Source organism: Scyliorhinus canicula, chromosome 2 (genome assembly GCF_902713615.1).
Source record: "Scyliorhinus canicula chromosome 2, sScyCan1.1, whole genome shotgun sequence".
Lineage (NCBI taxonomy): Eukaryota > Metazoa > Chordata > Chondrichthyes > Carcharhiniformes > Scyliorhinidae > Scyliorhinus > Scyliorhinus canicula.
The window spans coordinates 185,609,615-185,632,258 of NC_052147.1; the positions used below are offsets into that span (position 1 = coordinate 185,609,615).

At 46.8% G+C, this 22,644-nt stretch overlaps 1 protein-coding gene across 11 annotated transcripts in view; it reads right to left on the bottom strand.

Annotated features, from left to right (window-relative positions):
* The window catches only part of gulp1b (GULP PTB domain containing engulfment adaptor 1b), a 530,845-nt gene that overhangs the window by 385,666 nt on the left and 122,535 nt on the right, over positions 1-22,644 (bottom strand). For all 11 annotated transcript variants that reach the window (XM_038789197.1, XM_038789196.1, XM_038789195.1 and 8 more), the window contains exon 2: positions 180-318. The gene's annotated coding sequence lies outside the window, so the exon portion shown is untranslated. The remainder of the gene's footprint in view (positions 1-179; positions 319-22,644) is intronic.

Below are 22,644 nucleotides of genomic sequence, written 5' to 3' on the forward strand. Positions count from 1 at the left end.
ATTCTAATCTCATTGGAGCTTTGGGTCAAAACAAAATAATCCTGAAACCAACAGTCAGTTAAGTTGGATAAAGCTTTCGTAAATGTCACTTTTCTTCATAACTCAAGTGTGTCCGGCCACGCAGCAGAACAGACATACCTCATACATCATCTTACCTCCATCGTTCCAAAAGGCCTCACCTTAATTTTTTAGAAGCAACCTTTGATTTTCTTTTGAGCCACCCACTGTTCAGCTGAAGAAAGGAGATTCTCATTCCACAACAATCCCTTGCCTTTAGAGTGATCGACTGTCCATCATATATCTGGACATCATCAGCAGCTGGAATAAATACAATAAAGAAGTTCAGTGACCAATGGTCTGAATTGCAAATTATGATGAGAATTAGTTTTGCACACTGGCCACTGAGCGTGCAGTCACAAATAATATTTCACAAATTCAGCCATCAAAACAGGCAGCTGACATATGGCCATATGGGGCAGCACGGTAGCATAGTGGTTAGTACAATTGCTTCACAGCTCCAGGGTCCAAGGTTCGATTCCTTGGGTCACTGTCTGTACAGAGTCTGCACATTCTCCCCGTGTCTGCGTGGGTTTCCCTCAGGTGCACCGGTTTCCTTCCACAGTCCAAAGATGTGCGGGTTAGGTGGATTGGCCATGATAAATTGCCCCCAGTGTCCAAAAAGGTTAATTGCGGGTTACTAGATTATGGGGATAGGGTAGATATGTGGGCTTGAGTAGGGTGCTCTTTGTAGGGGCCGATGCAGACTCGATGGGTCGAATAGCCTCCTTCTGCACTATAAATTCTATGATCAGAAAAACTTCACTGAAGATTTTTGCAGCAAAACACGAAACAAACCTGCCCAGTGCAGCCCAGTAATTAGCTTTGCATGTACCCCAGTGCAGGTCAGTAATTAGCTTTGCATGTACCCCAGTGCAGCCCAGTAATTAGCTTTGCATGTACCCCAGTGCAGGTCAGTAATTAGCTTTGCATGTACCCCAGTGCAGCTCAGTAATTAGCTTTGCATGTACCCCAGTGCAGCTCAGTAATTAGCTTTGCATGTACCCCAGTGCAGCTCAGTAATTAGCTTTGCAGGTACCCCAGTGCAGCTCAGTAATTAGCTTTGCGTGTACCTCATTACATAATATCGGACATCACTGCAATTTATTCCATTTATTACCTTTTGTCTAGTGGCAAAAAAGAGACACATAATTGCCCCTTAAGCCTAGAAATACTGTCAATGATAGCTCCCAAAGATGCCCACAACACATCTGTTAAGCATGTGCTAGTCTCTTCTTCTTGTAACTTTAGTCAACAAGTTGAAATTCACCGCATTTCAGGTGTGAGATCCCTTAATCCCAGCAAGAAAACAAAAGTGCAAAGAGAGAAAGAATGTAGAAAGAAAAAAGAGAAAGAAAAAAGGAAAAAGAGAAAGGATGAGAGAAAAGAGAAGAAAAAGCAGAAACCTATTTTTTAGGTTTTTATTGCATCATTATTGCATTCACTTCTAAACAATGTTGTTGAAGGGTTCTTAAACAATTATAGACCGATCAATAGCACGGGCAAGGATCTTAATGTCTGTTTAAGGCAATTGCCCTAGCTACTGGAAAATTGCCCACAGCCAATATAACATTGTCATTCTTTCAGGCATCCACAGAGCAAAATAAAAATGTTTGCATATTTTTTGTTTGCAAAAATTTGGAAAGAACAAATGTCAACCCCAGTACTTCAAAACTTTTAACGTGAATGAAATTTAATTTCCAGGATCAACTTTTCTTCCTATTCAACAATGGAACATCATCGAATTTAACATAAATAACGATATACAAAGATCCTAAAGGAAAGAAACCATTTACTTCAATTCAAACTTATCATACCACATGGTTAATATTATAGAGTCCAATCCAGTACTCAAACATATCATCTTAAATTGGCAATTCAATGCTGTACTCAACAATTATCAACGGTGCTGTTCTTATTTCTCATGGGATGTTAAGCTAATATTTTTTAAGCTGGTCTTCAACACAGGAGTGAAATATCTCATGGCAGTTTTTCAAGAACAGAAGCAAGCTCTCCTTGTGCCTTTGCCAACATTCTTCCCTCAATTAAATCATCACAAACACAACACCTAGTCACCCTGTTCTGATGAAAGATCATTGACCTGAATCATTAACTCTGTTTCTCTCCAGAGATGCTGTTGACTGCTGAGCAATTCCAGAATTTTGTTTCCGTTGCTGATTTGCAACATCCGCAGTAATTAGCTTTTGTTTTAACCAGTCATTCATCACTTTACTGTGTGCAAATTAGATGCAAAATTTCCCTAAATAACAGTGGTTGTATTTATTTAAAAGTTGCCTAAATTCTTGAAACATTTCTCAGAGATGTGTTAAGGATCTATATAAATAGAAATCTTTCCGTTTTGCACGTAGTAGATGACTGTCTAGTCTCTGCTGACAATAGTTTTCCAGCCTCACTCCGATATCCTCCAATGTTTTTATTTGCTTAATATTTTTCAATGGCATGCATCACTGAAGTGATGAAATCTCAAACCTAGAGTCTGTAAAGTTCAGTTCATCAAGAAGTTTGATGACAGATCTTGATGAGTTTTCAACATCATATATTGACGGTGATCGCATCTAATCCAGGTCAAAATGCAGCAAATGTGCTCCGTTGCATTCAACTTCAGTTCATCTGTCATTGGCTAAAACCAAGGTTCAGTCTCGTCTCAGTAGCAGCACTGATTCAGATGGTTGTGGGTTCAAGTCCTATTCTAGAGACCCGGGTACATAATCCTGATTGACACTGTAGTGCAGTAGAGGGGTTGCTGAGCTGTCAAATGTGATACTGTAGCATTCCGAGAAGACGCTAAGACAAGGCCCCATCTGTCTTCCCAAGTGAATGTAAGAGATCCCATAGTGAGTGGGGACATTCTCATAGTGCCCGAGCCAACTTTTGTTCCTTAACCAATACTGCTGAAACAAATGATCATCAATAGCCAGTCACTGCCTTCGAAGCATTTTGCTGTAAAGAAGGAAGCTCTTACATTCATCTCTCTAAGGGATCTATTGTTATTTATCTGAAGTATTATGTATTTTTTTTCCCCACTTCAGACAGTCCAATTGATGAATCAAAATACTTGATAGAGAAACACTTATTTCAACCTGTGCAGTTCAAAACCAGTCCGAAATTCAAAACGAAAGTAAAGCTCAGAGCCACAAACCAGCTGCAAACTCAAAGCGAAAGTAAAAACCAACTCCCAGGGCCACAGCCCAGTTCCACCCACACAATGACATCACTGAATCCATGTGATAAGACAAAAACATTTATTAAAGAGACACTCCCATGACACCTTACTGATTGTGATCTATATGTCAGGACGTCGAGGACCCAGTTGCAGAGGGAGGAGCCAAGTCAAGTTTGGTATGAGGTTGGCTAGATTTATCGTGATGAAGGCAGAGCTGTAGTCAATGAATAGGAGTCTGACGTAGGAGTCCTTGTTGTCGAGATACTCCAGGAATAAATGTAGGGCCGGGGGATGGCGCCTACTGTGGACCGGTTGTGGTGGTACGTGAATTCCAGTGGATCAAGGCATTCTGGGAGTGTGGAATTGATGTGTCGCATGACCAACCTATCGAAGACGAGATTTGTGTAATGTAATAAAAGAGTATCATTTTATATCCTACTTGTTGTTCATATTTATTCTCTTGGCATGGATGCTACAAGAATAAACAACAGATTTGTTGTTATTTTTTTTAATATAAATTTAGAGTACCCAATTATTTTTTCCAATTAAGGGGCAATTTAGCGTGGCCAATTCACCTAACCTGCACATCTTTGGCTTGTGGGGGCGAAACCCACGCAGACACGGGGAGAACGTGCAAACTCCACATGGACAGTGACCCAGAGCCGAGATTCGAACCCGGGTCCTCAGCGCCGTAGGCAGCAATGCTAACCACTGTGCCACCGTGCTGCCCTACAGATTTGTTGTTGATCTGTCATCACCAGCATCCAGTAGGCATCAATGTGGAGACCATTTTCACTCTCTCTAGTTATGACCATGGTAACACATGATTAGCATTTGCAGAAAACACGTCAAAAAGTAGCACAGCTCTGCAAAGAGGACAGTGCTCAACCCGAGGAGGAGAACGATGGATTTGCAGGTTAAGCAAATAGATATTAGGTGACATTTAAAGTGAAAAAATTGTGACGGAATATATTAACATCAAAATGAGAAATGGTTATTCAATAGTAAAAGCTTTAAATCGAGAAAGGAGCAGAAAGACATATGTGTTTCGTATTATACATTTCAAACATAGGAACATAGAATGATTTCTGCCACAGAAGGAGGCTATTCAGCCCATCATGTTCTTGTTGGCTGAAAAAGAACAAGTGAATCACATTCCAGCTCTTGGTCTATTGTTCTGTGGGTGACAGCTCTTATGTGCATATCCAAGTGTTTTTTAATTGTCCCCTTTCAGGCAGCGGGTTCTGGACTCCCACTACATTCTGTGTGAAATAAAATCACGCCTCAACACCCCTTTCATCATTCATCAATTACTTTAAATCTATACCCAGGTTATTTATCTCCCTGCTAACAGAGATAGGCCCTTCCTTTCTACTCGACATGTGGCATGTATCATTTAATAAACCTCAATTACATTTACTCTCAGCCTCTTTTGTTCCAAAGAAAACAACCCCAGCCCATCCATTTATTCCTCATAGTTAAATTTCCCATTCCTGCTAACATTATTAAACATCTCCTTTCGAATGTCTCTTATCTGATCACATCTTTCCTATGATGTGGTGACTAGAACTGTACACAAAAGTCTAGCTGCAGTCTGATTAGTGTTTTATACAGTTCAGATATAATCTCCCAACTCTTAACACCAGATCTTAGTCAATAAATGAACGTATCCCACATGCCTTCTCGGCCACCTTACCTGCAACTGATAAAGATCTGCAGACACGTTTGCCAAGGTCTCTCTGTTCCACTGCACAACTCAAAACCTTACCATTTAATGTTTATTCATTTTCCATGTTTGTTTCTAAATCATTTGAATATACACAACAAACAGCAAGAAACCCAGTACTGAAACTTGCAAAAACCCATTGAATGTTAAATTGATAGCAATTTAGTAAGTGTAATTCAATATACTATTTAATTGTATTCAAGTGCTGGGTACTAACTGGAATTTTGCTTGTGCTCCTATGTAAATCAAAACTGTGTTTGATGCTTAAAGAGGTGTATGATGTGTAGCAAAGTAAATAAATGATAATTAAAGTACGTTAAAAAATGACTGCATGTTCTATTCTTCATCCACTGGTGTTCCGGAATATAACATGGTAGATGAGGAGAGTTGCCTAAAAGGTGATGCTTGGGACCCAAGAACAAAAAGTCAGAAAACTACAAACACTAGTGGCTAATGTGGAAAGTGGAAGGTGAGAGCGCATTGGTGGGATATGATTACCCTCAAATGTACTCAGACTGAGCCATATGATCAGCGGTGCATGAATAAAGTGTGAACATGGGTCACATTCCTCCCAAACAGAAAACAAGGTATGGCCTTGTTTTGCAATATCATTTACTTAAGAGTAAAAAAATTTGTAAGTTGATTACTGGTGAGTTTGCTAGTGACAGAGGTTTGGAACTTCTATTATAAGTTCTTAGATGATCGAAAATGTCTATTTTTGTTGAGTCTTTATGAGGCTTGGCCAGCTTTTCGAAAACATGAAAGACTAAGATCTGGGTTTTAACAGATTGTATAAATGTTTGACAAAAAATTTATTTGGGCAATCCCGAGATCAATACTGGCATTTAAATTGCTGGATTGTGCTAAGATGCCAAGTCCCGAAAGCTGTGCAATTAGGGAAATTGGACAGTCTAAAAAATTCTCCCTCCATGAACCGGAACAGGCACTGGAGTGTGGTGACTAGAGGATTTTCACAGTAACGCCATTGCAGTGTTAATGTATCATAGAATTTACAATGCAGAAGGAGGCCATTCGGCCCATCGAGTCTGCACCGGCTCTTGGAAAGAGCACCCTACCCAAGGTCAGCACCTCCACCCCTTCCCCAGTAACCCCACCCAACACTAAGGGCAATTTTGGACACTTAAGAGCAATTTAACATGGCCAATCCACCTAATCTGCACATCTTTGGACTGTGGGAGGAAACCGGAGCACCCGGAGGAAACCCACGCACACACGGGGAGGACGTGCAGACTCCGCACAGACAGTGACCCAAGCCGGAATCGAACCTGGAACCTGGAGCTGTGAAGCAATTGCGCTATCCACAATGCTACCGTGCTGCCCATTATGTAAGCCTACCTGTGAAACTAATTCAATGTAAAATTGTTGCATTAAGCCATTTTATAAAATATTGATGTAGTCTCGAGGATGTACACCTGTCTGTAGCTATTTCATAATCTGATCTAGTCTCCAGTTGCCTATACTGTTGAGTAAACCTTCCAGGAAAAAGGCCCAGATTTGACATGGAATATCATAACTTTTTGGAAAGTCAGAATCTGGAGTTCACCCACTAAGGAACTTATTATATCACCGAACAAAACCCGATTTATTAAAAATCCTGCTAAAAAAATGCAGGTGAAGGCGGTTACCTGGTCTGGCCTACGTATGACTCCTGACCTACAGAAATGTGGTTGACTCTTTAAGTGCCCTCAGGGATGGATATAAATGCTGGTCCAGCCAGTGAAGTCCACATTCATGAACAAATAAAGACAAAAAATAGAAGTATGAAATTTATATAAAGTATAAGTATCAGAGAATGATGTCACATCGTATCATAAGCCTTCTGTAGGCAGATGCGTTTAACAAGGCGGTTGCTATGGATCTAATGGTACAACACAAAAATATTTCATTCTACTTTTTATAGATCGAGCATCCAAATTGAAACTTTCCACAGAAATACCGAGCAAGGGAAAAGAGTTATTCTAGTTAAAACCATGGAGAAAATCGATAGGGACCAGACATGGGACGCCAGCACAGATGGTGATTGATAGTGGAGGGGAATGTGCCAAACATGAGTTCTAAAACAGTGACAAAAGTATGATCATGGTTTTATGAAGCTATGCTTTATAAAAAAAATTACTTTTTGAACTTCAGGCTGGAAACTACTAATTGAATTTTTGAAAATGTATTTTTCTAATGATATGAAATTATGGTCAAAGATGGACGGACTTCTGCGTAATTATAATTTATATATTTAAAAAAACACTGAAATAGAGACAACCTGTCTACAAAGCCCCAGTAGAAACTATTGCCTTAAAAGAATATGACTGTGGGACATCTCCGACTCCATTAGGGAAGCATTCAGAAAATCACCTAGATATTCAACCAGGTAGAGGAAAAACACCACCACATGAACAATGGACCTTTGACTGTGAAAGGAAATTTCCAGACATAATCTAATTATCTAAGCCAGGCAACTGGAATCTACCAGCCATGACCACATTTGGGTCACCTGGCAGTTGGAGAGATATGGTTACATGACAAGTCAACTTACCTTTTATGTTTAGGCATTTGTTTGCAGAGTACAAGCAAATATGATGCTGAAAAAGCAAGATTCCTTTGTGACACACTCTCTCCGCCCATTTCTACAAATTTAAAGCAGAAGAAATCGAAGTCCTCAGCAGAGGGCTCTTTTCTGCAATACCACCAAAATGGATTCCCATCAGTCTCGCATTAGACATGGAGGAATTCATCAGGCGAATGAGGCTCCGGGAGTTCTTCCACAGACCGCAAGAGGCCGACAGTGAACCCAATGAGACAACCAATGAACCGGAACAACAGACTGAGAGATCTACGGTGCAGCAACCGAAGAGAAAAGAGTTGAATTGGACCCCTCCAGAAGGCCGCAGCCCTAGACTCGACATGTAATCTCAAGACATCAGGAGTCGCGTCAATGCCAGATTCATCAGTCGCATTCACAAGACTTCCATCTTCCACCCTAAACACATTAAAGAAGCCATCCTCTATGGACAAGCCCTCCGTATACACAGGATCTGCTCAGACGAGGAGGAGCATAACAGACATCTACAGACGCTGAAAGATGCCCTCGTACGAACAGGATATGGCGCTCGACTCATCGATCGACAGTTCCAACGCGCCACAGCAAAAAACCGCACCGACCTCCTCAGAAGACAGACACGGGACACAACCGACAGAGGACCATTCATCGTCCAGTACATCGCCGAAGCGGAAAAACTACGTCATCTTCTTTGCAGTCATCAACACGTCATCGATGAAGATGAACATCTTGGCCCACACGCCCACTACTTGCCTTCAAACAACCGTGCAACCTCAAAGAAACCATTGCAGCAAACTACCCAGCCTTCAGAACAGCGACGACGGCACCACACAACACTGCCATGGCAATCTCTGCAAGAAGTGCCAGATCATCAACATGGGTACCACCATTACACTTGAGAACACCACCCATCAGGTATGTGGTACATATCCGTGCAACTCGGCCAATGTTGTCTACCTCATACGCTGCAGGAAAGGATGTCCCGAAGCGTGGTACATGCAGGCGCTGCAACAACGGATGAACGGACATCGTGCGACAATCACCAGGCAGGAACGTTCCCTTCCAGTCGGGGAACACTTCAGCAGTCAAGGGCATTCAGCCTCTGATCTTCGGGTAAGTGTTCTCCAAGGCAGCCTTCAGGGCGCGCGACAACGCAGAATCGCTGAGCAGAAACTCCTAGCCAAGTTCCGCACACATAAGTATGGCTTCAACCGGGACCTTGGATTCATGTTGCATTACATTCACAGCCCACCATCTGACCTGGGCTTGCCTAGGTCCTACCAATTGTCCTGTCTTGAGACAATTCACACCTCTTTAAACTGGAATTACCCTTCTCTCTGGATCTGTACAGACTTAATTACCTGCAAATGCTAGCATTCAAAGTATCGTCTTGCATCTTTGACTTTGTCTATATATATGTTTCTGGAACCTACCTCTTCATTCGCCTGAGGAAGGAGCAGTGCTCCGAAAGCTAGTGATTTGAAACAAATCTGTTGGACTTTAACCGGGTGTTGTCAGACTTTTTACTGTACAAATTTAAACCCTGTCTGCTGCTTGACAATCCATGTGCTGCAGAGAGAAATTTTAAAAATAATTCAACACAGCAGCTGCAGTTTACATCACAAGAGATTAAAGGACTGTCAACTTATTCACCATCTCAATACTGAACCAAGAAGGGTCGCCAGGTTCAGCCTGAAACCAGCAAAGTTATGAATTTCCAGAATCAGTGGGCAGGATTCTCCAATCCCACGGCAGTGTCCATGCCATCGTAAACGCCGTCCCATTTTACGACTGCATGAACGGGCCGACCCCACAACTAATTCTGGCCCCTACAGGGGGCCAGATCGGCACTGGAGCAATTCACGCTGCTCCAGCTGCTGATCTGGCGCGATCTGGGCGCCGCAGGATCTGCGCATGCACAGTAGCACCGGCGCCAATGCGCACATGTGCAGTGGCTTCCTTCAATGCGCTGGCCCCAACCCAACAAGACGCAGGACAACAGGGGCCGGTGCGTAGGAAAGTTTGTCCCCCCCCAGCCAAAGAGGACGGCCTGCCGATTGCTGGGCCCCGATCGTGGGCCAGGCCACATTGGAGGCCCCCCTGGGGTCGGACCAGCCCCTCCTCCCCCCACAGGCCGCCTTCCTGACCCTTCAATGGCGAATTTCCGCCGGCTGAGAGCTAGTGTGGATGGCGCCGGCGGGACTCGGCGTTTTCACAACGGCCGCACGGCCCATCCCGTTTAACTTGATTACACTCTCAATTGCTTAATCTGTCCTCTCACTCCAATTTATGTGTGTTTGTGTAAACATCAAGGGCGCGATTCTCCGTTCCCACGCCGGGTGGGAGAATCGCGGGTGGGCCACTCTGGCACCCACCCAGATTCTCCCACCACCCCCCCGCAAAACGCGACACGCCGCTCGGAGAATCGCGGGCCGCCGGTTTTCACGGCGACCCGCGATTCTCCAACCCGGATGGGCCGAGCGGCCTGCCGTTCCCGACCGGTTCACGCCGGCGGCAACCACACTTGGTCGCTGCCGGCGTGAACAGCGCGCCAAAGGTGAGTATGGGGCTTTTTGGGGGGCGGAGAGGGGAGTGAGCACCACGACCATGCTCGGGAGGGGACTGGCCCGCGATCGGTGCCCACCGATCGTCGGGCCGGCGTCTCAAAGGGACGCACTCTTTCCCCTCCGCCGCCCCGCAAGATCAAGCCGCCACGTCTTGCGGGGCAGCGGAGGGGAAGACGGCAATCGTGCATGCGCGGGTTTGAGCCGTCAGCCGTCAGCCGCACATGCGCGGATTAGAGCCGGCCAACCTGCGCATGCGCGGCTGATGTCATTAGGCGCGCCGACCGCGTCATTCTCGCCGGGCCTTGACGCCAGCGACAAGGCCCCGCGGCCGAGATTTACGCCACGGCCGTCCTAGCCCCCAGGGGGTGGAGAATAGGGGGCAAGGAGCGGCCTCCGACGCCGTCGTGAACCTCTCCAGGTTTCACGACGGCGTCGGGCCTTGCGGAGAATTCCGCCCCAAATGTGTGCATGTGAACATTTGAGCGCTTTTACTATTTCACTTGGACAGAGTTAAGTACAATAAATACTATTTTTTTCTCAAAAACCCAGGAAAACCCATCTAGTTGTGTATTTTACAGTCACAACACATAAACAGTTAAACGCTCATTGAATGAGCAAGCGTATCATGTTATAAAAAGACCTGTTGTGGTCAAAAGAGATTCAGGGAGAAAGAAGAGCCATTGAACTCCTCCTCACCTGACTGCAACAATGGTAATGAATACTGCAGCTGGAAATCCTTGCAACAAGTTACTGTGCAAAGAATCACATGGAGATCGATGAAATGGTACTTAAAATCCTAGCTGATCAACCAGGCGGCAAACTGGCAACAGTCCTTGTATGGGCCTTTCATGGACATAATTAACTGTAGATGCTTGAAGGTTAAAGGCCACAACAATTAGTCTGTGTGTTAAATGTCAAATTGTATCGTGTTCCTTGTGCTAGCCTTCCTGTTCCAGAAGACACAATTAGTTCCATTGTTACTGCACATGTGAATGCTGTAATTGCAGAGACAAGCATTCATCAAGGCTGAAAGTCACAGTGAACATTTTGAGAAGATTGCGGCATTGTATAAGACTATATGAGGCAGAACTTGCTTCACAAGATGTAACATTATAAAAGGGTCACAGGGCATGGAAAGACCCTAGTACGGCAGCATGGTATCACAGTGGTTAGCACAGTTTCTTCACGGCACCAGATGCCCAGGATTTGATTTCCGGCTTGGGTCACTGTCGGTGCAGAGTCTGCATGTTCTCCCCGTGTCTGAGTGGGTTTCCTCCGGGTGCTCCCTTTCCTCCCACAAGTTCCGAAAGACGTGCTTGTTACGTGAATTGGACATTCTGAATTCTCCCTCAGTGTACCCATACAGGCACCGGAGTGTGGCGACTAGGGGATTTTCACAGTGACTTCATTGCAGTGTTAATGTAGGCCTACCTGTGACACTAATAAAAAGATTATTTTAAAGTAATAATCCTAAATGCCAATTACCCAGAATGTGTACTCAGTTGACAGACTGAGCGATTGGAAGGATGCAACAACATGGGACATAGGGGAAAAGCTACTGACAGGTTTAAATATTGGTCAATTATTCAAGATGACGGCCAAGAAGTGAAGGATTGCCATGGGTTGGCAAATGGGGTAAAAGTGTGGAGAATATATGGACTGATTTTTAGTCTGGAAATGACTTCAACATTACAAAGATCCTCCAAGAGAGCAAGAGGGAGATTGTGCATTAGCAATTCGAAGGGACAAAGTGCAAGCAGTTTAGTTTAGACATGGATACAGAACTATCTTGCAACAAAACCAGAAGTAGAATTTATCTGGATTATGAAGTTTTGGTGGCTGCCAATGAACCCATGGATAATCCAAAAAGAGAAGCAAAGCAAAAGGAAATTAAATAGCTGAAGGGGATTTGGAATTTATTTTGAGAAACCAGATAAAAGGACAGCCAGCTTCGTCACATAAATAAAATATGTGGATTTGTGTTAAAAAGATTTACAAGGCTAAAATCAGAACAATGTGAGGTCTTCCAGTGAGATCTGTTCTGCTGTCGGTTTCTGCACACCTAGCTCTCTTGGTTAACCTGTGATTTTAATAATCTGTGTGTTGTTCTGTGACTGAGGGGACACGGTGGCAGAGTGGTTAGCATGGCTGGCGCACAGTGCCAGAGACCCCCATTCAATTCCGGCCTTGGGTGGCTGTGTGGAGTTTGCACATTCCCCCAGTGTCTGCGTGGATTTCCTTTGGGTGCTCCGGTTTCCTCCCATCGACCAAAGATGTGCAGGTTAGATGGATTGGCCTTGCTAAATTGCCCCTTGATATCCAGGGATGTGCAGGTTAGGTTACGGGGTTACCGAACCATAGAACCATTACAGTGCAGAAGGAAGCTGTTTAGCTCATCGAATCTGAACTGGCCTTCTGAAAGAGCACCCTACCCAGGCCTAGTCCCCTGACCTATCCCTGAACCTCACTTAACCTGAACATCTTTGGACACTTAGGGGCAATTTAGCATGGGCAAACTGCCTGATCTGCACATCTTTGGACTGTGGGAGGAAATCCACGCAGACACGGGAGAATGTGCAATCTCCTCACAGTGACCTAAGGCCAAAATTGAACCCAGGTCGCTAGCGCCATGAGGCAGCAGTGCTAACCACGGCACCACCATGCCACCCTTAGGGTTGGGCAGGGTGGACAGGGCAGTGGACCTGTGCAGAGTGCTCTTTTGGAGAGTCAGTGCAGACTCGATGGGTCGAATAGCCTCTTTCTGCACTGTAGGGATTCCATGATTAATGTGTGTTTCTAAATGACGATTTATACTGACTAAGAATGTTTTCCAATAATTTTGCCACTGCTGAGGTTAGGATGACATATCTGTATATACTGGTTATCCTTGCCTTCCTTTTTGAACAATAGTTCAATGTCATCAGTCCGCCAGTCCCTGAGCATTATATCTGTAGCCAGAGGGGATTGCAGATAATGGTCAGAACTTCCATTATTTCTTTCCTTGCTTCTTTATGCACTCTGGGATGAAATTCATTTGGGCCTGGTGATTTATCCACTTCAAACACCTTGACATTTCCACTCACACTATGCCTCTTTGATTATTTGCGGATCACGGTACCATGGCTTATGTCTTGATTTTGCTGTGGGGGGGGAAGCATTGTCTACGACTATTTCAGCTGGAACAAGGACTAAATCCCACAGGTTCTCTATTTGGTCTTGAATTGGTCCCTATCCTTTTGCTCTTTCCATATTTATAAACAACTTTGGGATTCAAAGTGAATAATAGGCTGATAAAATCTGATAAAAATCCAGCCAATCTTGAAGCCATATAAACTGCTGATAGCATGGCAGTTGGAACACTGTGCCTGATTAAGAAGCAGAGGGGAAGGAAAGGAAAGTCAGTATCAGAATACACAACCAGAAAGAACAATGGATGCAAGTCCAAAAAAGCTTTTCAGAAAAATCATGGATTCATATAATTCAGTTAGGGACCACATTTAGCTTAAAGCAGACAAACTTTGAAATCCCAGTTAGCCAAACAAGTTTACTATACAACACTAGCTAACAATACCTAGCTTACAATTTTAATATTCAGAATTAAAAGGAGGTAAATATGAATTAACAAGCAAATTGTAGTGGATCATATCACGCTGCATACTAAATGACAGGTGCTACCATGATGGATCCTATGGGTTTCTCAGCAACCCATCCAGATATTAATGGTCATTGGGCGGATCAATATCTCATTAAAACTCTGTCTCCCTTACAGGGGATTTTAACTCTTCATGTTTGAAGATCTAGCCTCGGAATTCCCTCAAAAGCCATTCCAATTCGAACTTCCTCGATGATTGCTCACCTCCCGATCGTTCAATCTCTTTGCCTGAGACTGCGTTCCATGGGATTCATAAAGCTGCAATACATCCTCTCATTACCAACACACTTACAATTCTTTTGCAGACTGCTGGATTCACAAAGCTGGCACAGTCTCTGAGTTTCTCCATCACTAGTCTCTAAGCTACAAATGGTCCCCACGGCTTCTTCTGAGCACTAACAGTCTCCAACATGGAAACAATGACCTTCCACCACCTTCTCAGCATGCTAAGACGTCTCTCAGCCCCAGCAACCCCAAACAGCTGCTAGGACCATGCTTTCAGCTGCAAACCACACAAGATCCACACTGCAATTCTTAGCTGCCCAAATACTCGCAGGAGGAGAGTTACTTATTTAAATATTTTGTGAAGTTCCATGGTTTTTAAAATTAACCCTGGTCTAACAGGTTTTCCAGGCCTTTGGAAACAGGTAGACTACAAGGAGGTTCTGACTGCTGGATCCAGGAAGTAAGTGCCTTTCCACTTGCCTGGTAGATCCAGTTTCCAAACTTCACACACCCCAGGCAATCGGACACCAGCCTCACAGATCTTTCCCCATTTACCAGACCCTTTCAATTCCTTCTTCCTAATGTCTTGCCAAGATCATCCTTTCTATCTCCTCCTCTTTGAGGCCAATTTGATCTCTTCCCATCAGCAGATTTTCTAATCTCTTCTCTGCCAACCTCAAATTTCCTCCATCACTGACTGTTCCAACCTCTCCTCACCACCCCAGCTTCCCCCACTGCAACAATCCCTCCCCAACCAGAGCCTACAATCACTCCCTTCCTCTTCTCAATTCCGTGGCTGTGGTCTGGTGCCAAATTCCTCTTGTCCACCAGCAAACGTCTCCATTTCCAACCAGATTGAGGCAAGGGAATATTCAAAAGCTCCTGCCATTACATTTAGTCGAACCCAAAGGAAATCCACACCACCAGGTTCCCAACCTCAAAACAGCCCCACCTCCTCCCATTTGATCTGTAACAGTAAATATATATATTCATACAACACATATTTTACAATATTAATTTGATATTTTTTCTGAGACCAATTTCTTGAAAGTTTGACAGATTTTCATTGATCATATATTACTTCATATGTTACTTGAAATTACACTGAGTGGTTTACCTCAGTGGTGCAGCGGTCTTACAACTGAGTTTTCCCTATGACTACATTTTATCCATTGTAAATTCCAAGGGGACTGAAGGCATTGTATATTACCAACAAAGATGAATCATTTTGTTATAAACTGCATTTGATATATTCAACATTATGGTTATTCATTTTAGTATTCTGAAAACAGAAGCAGCTCTTGGGACTGACACATTTTCCAGCTATAATGAAAATATTCTGTGGAAAATAAATCAAACTAGACTATAGATCATTCTCTACCTTGTGTAGCTATCAAATTGGCAAAATCAGATAAATAAGTCATAACTATGCAGTATGACTCATTTTCATGGACAGCAAAACAGGATAAAACATTTATCACCTGCTGTTTGATACCATATATTATAACATGAACAGGCATCCCACAAGTTAGCATCTATCTTGCCCACCCCCAGAGCGACAGGTTACCCACTGGAAGGTGAACCCGGCCTCGCCACTCCACAAGACCAGACTGGCCCTCCAGTGAGCTTGAAACCACCATCATCATCATCCACGACCCCTCCGAACATAACCACTTATCTGGGGCTGTTTAGCACAGGGCTAAATCGCTGGCTTTGAAAGCAGACCAAGCAGGCCAGCAGCACGGTTCGATTCCCGTAACAGCCTCCCTGAACAGGCGCCGAATAGGGGGGCGGCGTTGCTCAAGTTACAAATGAAAATGAAAATCACTTATTGTCATGAGTAGGCCTCAAATTAAGTTACTGTGAAAAGCCTCTAGTCACCACATTCCAGCGCCTGTTCGGGGAGGTTGGTACGGGAATTGAACCGTGCTGCTGGCCTGCCTTGGTCTGCTTTAAAAGCCAGCGATTTAGCCCTGTGCTAAACCAGCTCCTATCCAGACATAGGAACAGCTTCTTCCCCACAGCTACTAGACTCCTCAATGACTCTCTCCCAGACTAATCTGTTCCCTTTAAGAACACTATTCATGACCCCCTATTCTGTTCTTGCTAATGTATTTGCTTTGCATGGCCCTTGTTCCACACTGTAACCAATCACTATTTGTCAATGTACTTTGTTGATTATTCATTTTGCCAACTGTGTACATACTGTGTACATTTCCTGTACTTCGGTACATGTGACAATAAATCGATCAATCAATCAAATATTTACTTGTAGCCCATTTAGAGGATAAAAAAATCAAAAGTTATACACACACTTTGATACAGATTTCAGCAAAGATAGAGAAAATCTCAGAAAAAAGCGATGCCAAAATAACAGGATTTATTTAAATGGATACATTTAGAGTATTGGGATACATCAACAATTCAAAGTATGTTGAATGTACCTAATATCGTATTACGATTATCATTAACACTGTGTTTCAGAGGGCAGCACGGTGGCCTAGTGGTTAGCACAGCCGCCTCACGGCGCTGAGGTCCCAGGTTCGATCCCGGCTCTGGGTCACTGTCTGTGTGGAGTTTGCACATTCTCCCCGTGTCTGCGTGGGTTTCGCCCCCACAACCCAAAAATGTGCAGAGTAGGTGGATTGGCCACGCTAAATTGCCCCTTAATTGGAAAAAATAATTGGGTACTCTAATTTTTTTTTTAAAAAACAACAAAAAAAAACACTGTGTTTCAGAGATGTGGGTGGGTTGGACAGTGTGAGCATTTGGAAATGTGAACTGTTCCAAAACACAAAAATAAAAACACACAAATACAATTTGGAGGACAAATTCTGAAGCATTAAACCCAACAAGAGACAATGGGAAGGATTCTTCGGCCTTCCTGATGCATGTTTCCCGGCAGTGGAAGGCGGCTTGCCATTCGCTAGCGGCAGGTTTCTCTGCTCCTGCCACTGTCAATGGAAGTTCCCACTGAAGCCACCCTAAGCCACCGGGAAACCCGAAGGCAGGGATGTGCTGCCGGCGGTACCAGAGAATCCCGCCAATCTTGAACGGCCAGAGAATTCCAGCCAATATCAGACACAGGAGTTACCAATGTAACAAAATGCTATCTCGGAAGAGAGATTATTGTCGCCTTCTTCTTCGGCGATCAGTCACGAACAAAGTATGATTGTTCATCTGAGATACTTCATATGTGTCCTTGCCTGATTGATGAGCCCAATCGTAGAGCCACATCCTTGACTGCACACTTGGCAGGTCTTTCCAGGAAGTGCGATCGGTACTTGGAGTCTAGATCACTGGTATTCCTTTCTCGGGCTCATTTTCCAGGACGCCTCTTGCCTTGAAGAATTGTGTCCCTTCAATTAGGAGGTTTCTCCAAGTTCTCTTCGGAGCAAGGTCTCCCAGGCATTGACGTCTATGTTGTATTTCTTGAGGTAAGTCTTCAAGGTGTCTGTATATAGTCCACTTTTCTGAGTCATATAGAAGAATTGGCTGGACGATCGCCTTGTATGCGAGGATCTAGTTGTCAGCATGGATGTTGCAGTCATCAAAGGCTCTCGTCCTTAGGTGTCCAAAGGAGGTACTCGTGGATTGGATACAATGTTGGTTCCTAGCATCGATGTCAGGCTTAGATGAGAGGTGGCTCCCATTGTAAGAGGAAATGTTCGACATTTGATAGTGTTTCTCCATTGCTCATGATGGAGGGAGAGACCGGATCTTGCCCTGGGGCGGGTTGGTAAAGGACTCGAGTCTTCTTGAGGTTGAACATAGAACATACAGTGCAGAAGGCCATTCGGCCCATCGAGTCTTCACCGATCCACTTAAGCCCTCACTTCCACCCTATCTCCACAACCCAATAACTCCTCCTAATCGTTTTGGTCACTAAGGTCAATTTATCATGGCCAATTCACCTAACGTGCACGTGTTTGGACTGTAGGAGGAAACCGGAGCACCCGGAGGAAACCCACGCAGACACGGGGAGAACGTGCAGACTCCGCACAAATAGTGACCCAGCAGGGAATCGAACCTGGGACCCTGGCGCTGTGAAGCCACAGTGCTATCCATTTGTGCTACTGTGCTGCCCTAAGGCTGATTCTTCGGTCAACTTCCATGAAGGTGTCAAGCATAGCTTGGAAAGTCTCTTCTGAAAGAATGGAGATGGCAATGTCATCCTATACTGAAGGTAAATGAGGGATGAAGCATTTAACCCCAAAAAAACAACAATATCTGATACAGGCATTACCAAGTATACAAAATGATATCTCAGAAGGGAAATTATTGTACATTTTGGTCAACCGACTTCCTCCGTTTGTAAAACAGAGCACTCAATAGTTCAGGGTTACGACTTCCGGTTGCAGATATGCGGAGCTAAGCCGCAAGTTCGGCAGCTCTCGCTTTAATAGGACTTGTGGGCTCTTTTAAGGGCCCCAAACGGCGCTGATTCGACGATTCCCGGTGGATAAAGGGGTCTGGAGCAAAACCCCCCGGGATTTATGGTGCGGACCCGGAGTGGGGCGAGGAGAAAAATGGCCGCAGCTCCCCTGGAAAAGCGGGGGAAGGTGGACAAAATGGCGGCCGGTGGAGCCCCTGAGGAGTGGAGGCAGTGGGCGGAGGAGCAGCAGGCGGCCCTTCTGCGCTATTTTACGGAGCTGAAAGGGGAGTTGCTGGAATTCCTGAAGACAAGTAAGCTGCTGGAGACCCAGACAACTTAGGGTGCAGCGATACTTGAGTTGCAGCAGCAGGCCTCTGAGCGTGAGGATGAGGTTTCAGCCCTCTTGGGGAAGGTGGAGATGCACGAGGCGCTCCACAAAAAGTGGGAAAATCGTTTCGAGGAGATGGATTTTCAATCAAGGAGGAAGAACTTGCGGATCCTGGGCCTCGAGGAGGGGCTGGAGGGGTCGGACCTGCTGGCCTATGTGGCTGTGATGCTGAACTCGCTGGTGGGGGCAGGATCCTTCCATCTGCCCCTGGAGCTGGAGGGGGCCCACAGAGTACTGGCCAGGTGGCCTAAGGCGAATGAACCTCCGCAGGCGGTGCTGGTGCGGTTCCATCGGTTCAGTGACCGGGAGTGTGTGCTGCGATGGGCCAAGAAGGTGAGGAGCAGCAAGTGGGAGAATTCAGTAGTGCGCGTCTACCAGGACTGGAGTGCGGAGGTGGCTAAGCGGAGGGCCGGGTTCAACCGGACGAAGGCGGTGCTCCACGGCAAGCAGGTGAAGTTCAGCATGCTGACGCCTGCGCGCCTGTGGGTCACCTACAAGGACCGACATTACTATGTTGAGTCCCCGGAGGAGGCGTGGGCCTTTGTGCAGGCTGAAAAGTTGAACTCGAACTAGGGATTGGGGGCTGTTGGAGTTTTTTTTTTTGTATCACTGTTTATGCTGTTGCTGGTTATTCTGTTTGTTTGTTTTCTCTCGCTTTCGGATGATGTTGGTTATGGTTTGTGTCTTAAGGGAGGTATTGGGGTTTGTGGTTGATCTGTTTTTGTTTGTACGGGGTTGGTGGATGGGTTAGGACTGCTATTTGGGAGCTGCGTTGGAGGGGTGGGGTGGGGCAGTGTGAAAGCGCGGGCTTTCCTCTGGTTTCCTGCGCTGCTGGACGAGGGGGGTGGAGCTGGTGGCAAGGGGCATGGATATCAGATCCGTTTTCCCGCGCTGAAGTGGTGCCAAGGAGCTGATGCAGGTGGGGAGGGGTGACCCCATATCGGGAGGGGTCGGAGTTGGGGCGGGAGCTGCCGGGGTCAGCAGAAGTCAGCTGGCTCACGGGAGTACTATGGAGGGAGCATCGCGGCTCGGAGGGGTCCTAGCCTTGGGGGGGGGGGGATACCGGGTTGCTGCTGGATTGGCCAGGGAGGAGCTGGTGTGTGTCGGGAGGCCGGGGTGAGGTTTTATCGCCGTGGGAAACGGGGCGAATGGGTGCTGGCCAGGGGCGAGCAGTCGATGGGCCATGGCTAGTCGACGGGGGAGGGGGGTGGCGATCCTGGTGGGGAAGAGGGTGGTGTTTGAGGCGTCTGAGGTGGTGGCTGATATTGGCGGCAGATATGTGATGGTAAGCGGTAAGCTGCAGGGGGAGAGGGTGGTGTTGGTAAATGTGTACGCCCCAAATTGGGATGATGCTGGTTTCATGAGGCGTATGTTGGGCCACATTCCTGACCTGGAGGTGGGGGGCCTGATCATGGGGGGGGGGGGGGGGGGGGGCTTCAATACAGTGCTGGATCCCCTACTGGATCGTTCTATTTCAAGGACAGGCAGGAGGCCGGCGGCGGCCAAGGTGTTGAGGGGGTTTATGGACCAGATGGGAGGAGTGGATCCCTGGAGGTTTGGGAGGCTAAGGGCTCGGGAGTACTCTTTTTTCTCCCATGTGCACAGGGTTTATTCCCATATTGATTTCTTTGTCCTGAGTAGGGGACTGGTCCCGAGGGTGGAGGAGGCCGAATATTCGGCTATAGCGATTTCGGACCATGCTCCGCATTGGGTGGATCTGGAGATAGGGGAGGTGCGGGACCAGCGCCCGCTTTGGCGTCTGGACGTGGGGTTGTTGGCTGATGAGGAGGTGTGTAGGAGGGTCCGGGGATGTATCGAGAGGTACCTCGAGGTCAATGATACTGGGGCGATCCGGGTGGGGATAATGTGGGAGGCTCTGAAGGGAGTGATCAGGGGGGAGCTGATCTCCATCCGAGCCCATAGGGAGAGGGGGGAGAGGAGGGAGAGGGAGAGACTGGCGGGGGAGCTGTTGAGTGTAGATAGGAGGTATGCAGAGGCCCCGGAGGAGGGATTACTGGGGGAGCAGCGTAGCCCGCAGGCCAAGTTTGATTTATTGACCACCAGAAAGGCGGAGACACAGTGGAGGAAGGCGCAGGGAGCGGTCTACGAGTATGGAGAGAAGGCGAGCAGGATGCTGGCGCATCACCTTCGCAAGCGGGACACGGCTAGGGAGATTGGTGAAGTGAAGGATAGGGGTGGGAATGTGGTGCGGCAGGGGGCAGAGGTCAATGGGGTCTTTAGGGACTTCTACAGGGAACTGTACCGGTCGGAGCTGCCGGCGGTGGGAGGGGGAATGGAGAGCTTTTTGGACAGGCTGCGATTTCCAAGGGTGCAGGAGGAGCAGGTGGAGCGACTGGGGGCCCCGATCGGAGGAGCTGGTCAGTGGGATTGGCCACATGCAGTCGGGTAAGGCGCCGGGACCGGATGGGTTCCCGGTTGAATTTTATAAGAAATACGCGGACCTGTTGGGCCCCCTGTTGGTTCGGACCTTTAACGAGGCATGGGAGGGGGGTGTTTTGCCCCCGACGATGTCACGGGCGCTGATTTCCCTGGTCCTGAAGCGAGATAAGGACCCCTTGCAGTGTGGATCATATAGGCCAACTTCACTGCTGAATGTAGACGCCAAGTTGCTGGCGAAGATCTTGGCCACTAGAATAGAGGACTGTGTGCCGGGGGTGATACATGAAGATTAGACGGGTTTTGTGAAGGGGAGGCAGCTGAACACTAACGTGCGAAGGCTGCTAAATGTGATAATGATGCCGGCGGCAGAAGGAGAGGCGGAGATTGTGGTGGCATTGGATGCGGAGAAGGCCTTTGATAGGGTTGAGTGGGGGTACTTGTGGGAGGTGTTAGAGAGGTTTGGGTTTGGGGTGGGGTTTATTAAATGGGTGAGGTTGCTGTACGAGGCCCCGTTGGCGAGTGTAGCGACAAATGGGAGGAGGTCCGAGTACTTCAGACTCCACCGTGGGACGAGGCAGGGGTGCCCCCAGTCCCCCTTGCTTTTTACGTTGGCAATTGAGCCTCTTGCCATGGCTCTCAGGGAGTCGGGGAGGTGGAGGGGTCTGGTGCGGGGTGGGGAGGAGCACCGAGTGTCGCTGTATGCAGATGACTTGCTGCTGTATGTAGCAGACCCGGTGGGGGGAATGCCGGAGGTGATGGAGATTCTTGCTGAGTTTGGGAGTTTCTCGGGCTATAAGTTGAACCTGGGCAAGAGCAAGCTGTTTGTTGTACACCCGGATGATCAGGAGGGCGGGATTGGTAGGCTCCCGCTAAAAAGAGCAGTGAGGAGTTTTAGGTACCTGGGGGTTCAGGTGGCTAGGAGTTGGGGGACTTTGCATAAGCTTAATTTTACTAGGTTGGTGGAGCAGATGGAGGAGGAGTTTAAAAGGTGGGACATGCTGCCGCTGTCGTTGGCGGGTAGAGTACAGTCCAGTAAAATGACGGTGCTCCCGAGGTTTTTGTTTTTGTTCCAGTGCCTCCCCAGTGCCTGCCCAAACTCTCTGGGTACTATTGGGCGGCTAATGTCTCGATGGTACGCAAGTGGGTAATGGATGGGGAGGGGGCAGCATGGAAACGGATGGAGATGGCGTCCTGTGGAGGCACGAGCCTGAAGGCACTGGTAATGGCTACCCTCAAAATTTGGGGGCAGTGGAGGCGACACAGGGGGGAAGTGGGGGGCTCGGTGGAGGCCCCGCTGCGGGGGAACCACCGGTTTGTTCCAGGGAACATTGATGGCGGGTTCCTGCAGTGGCACAGGGCAGGCATTAGGAAGTTGGGAGACCTGTTCATTGACGGGAGGTTTGCGAGCCTGGGTGAACTGGAGGAGAAGTTTGAGCTCGCCGCGGGGAATATGTTCAGGTACCTTCAGTTCAAGGCGTTTGCTAGGCGGCAGGTG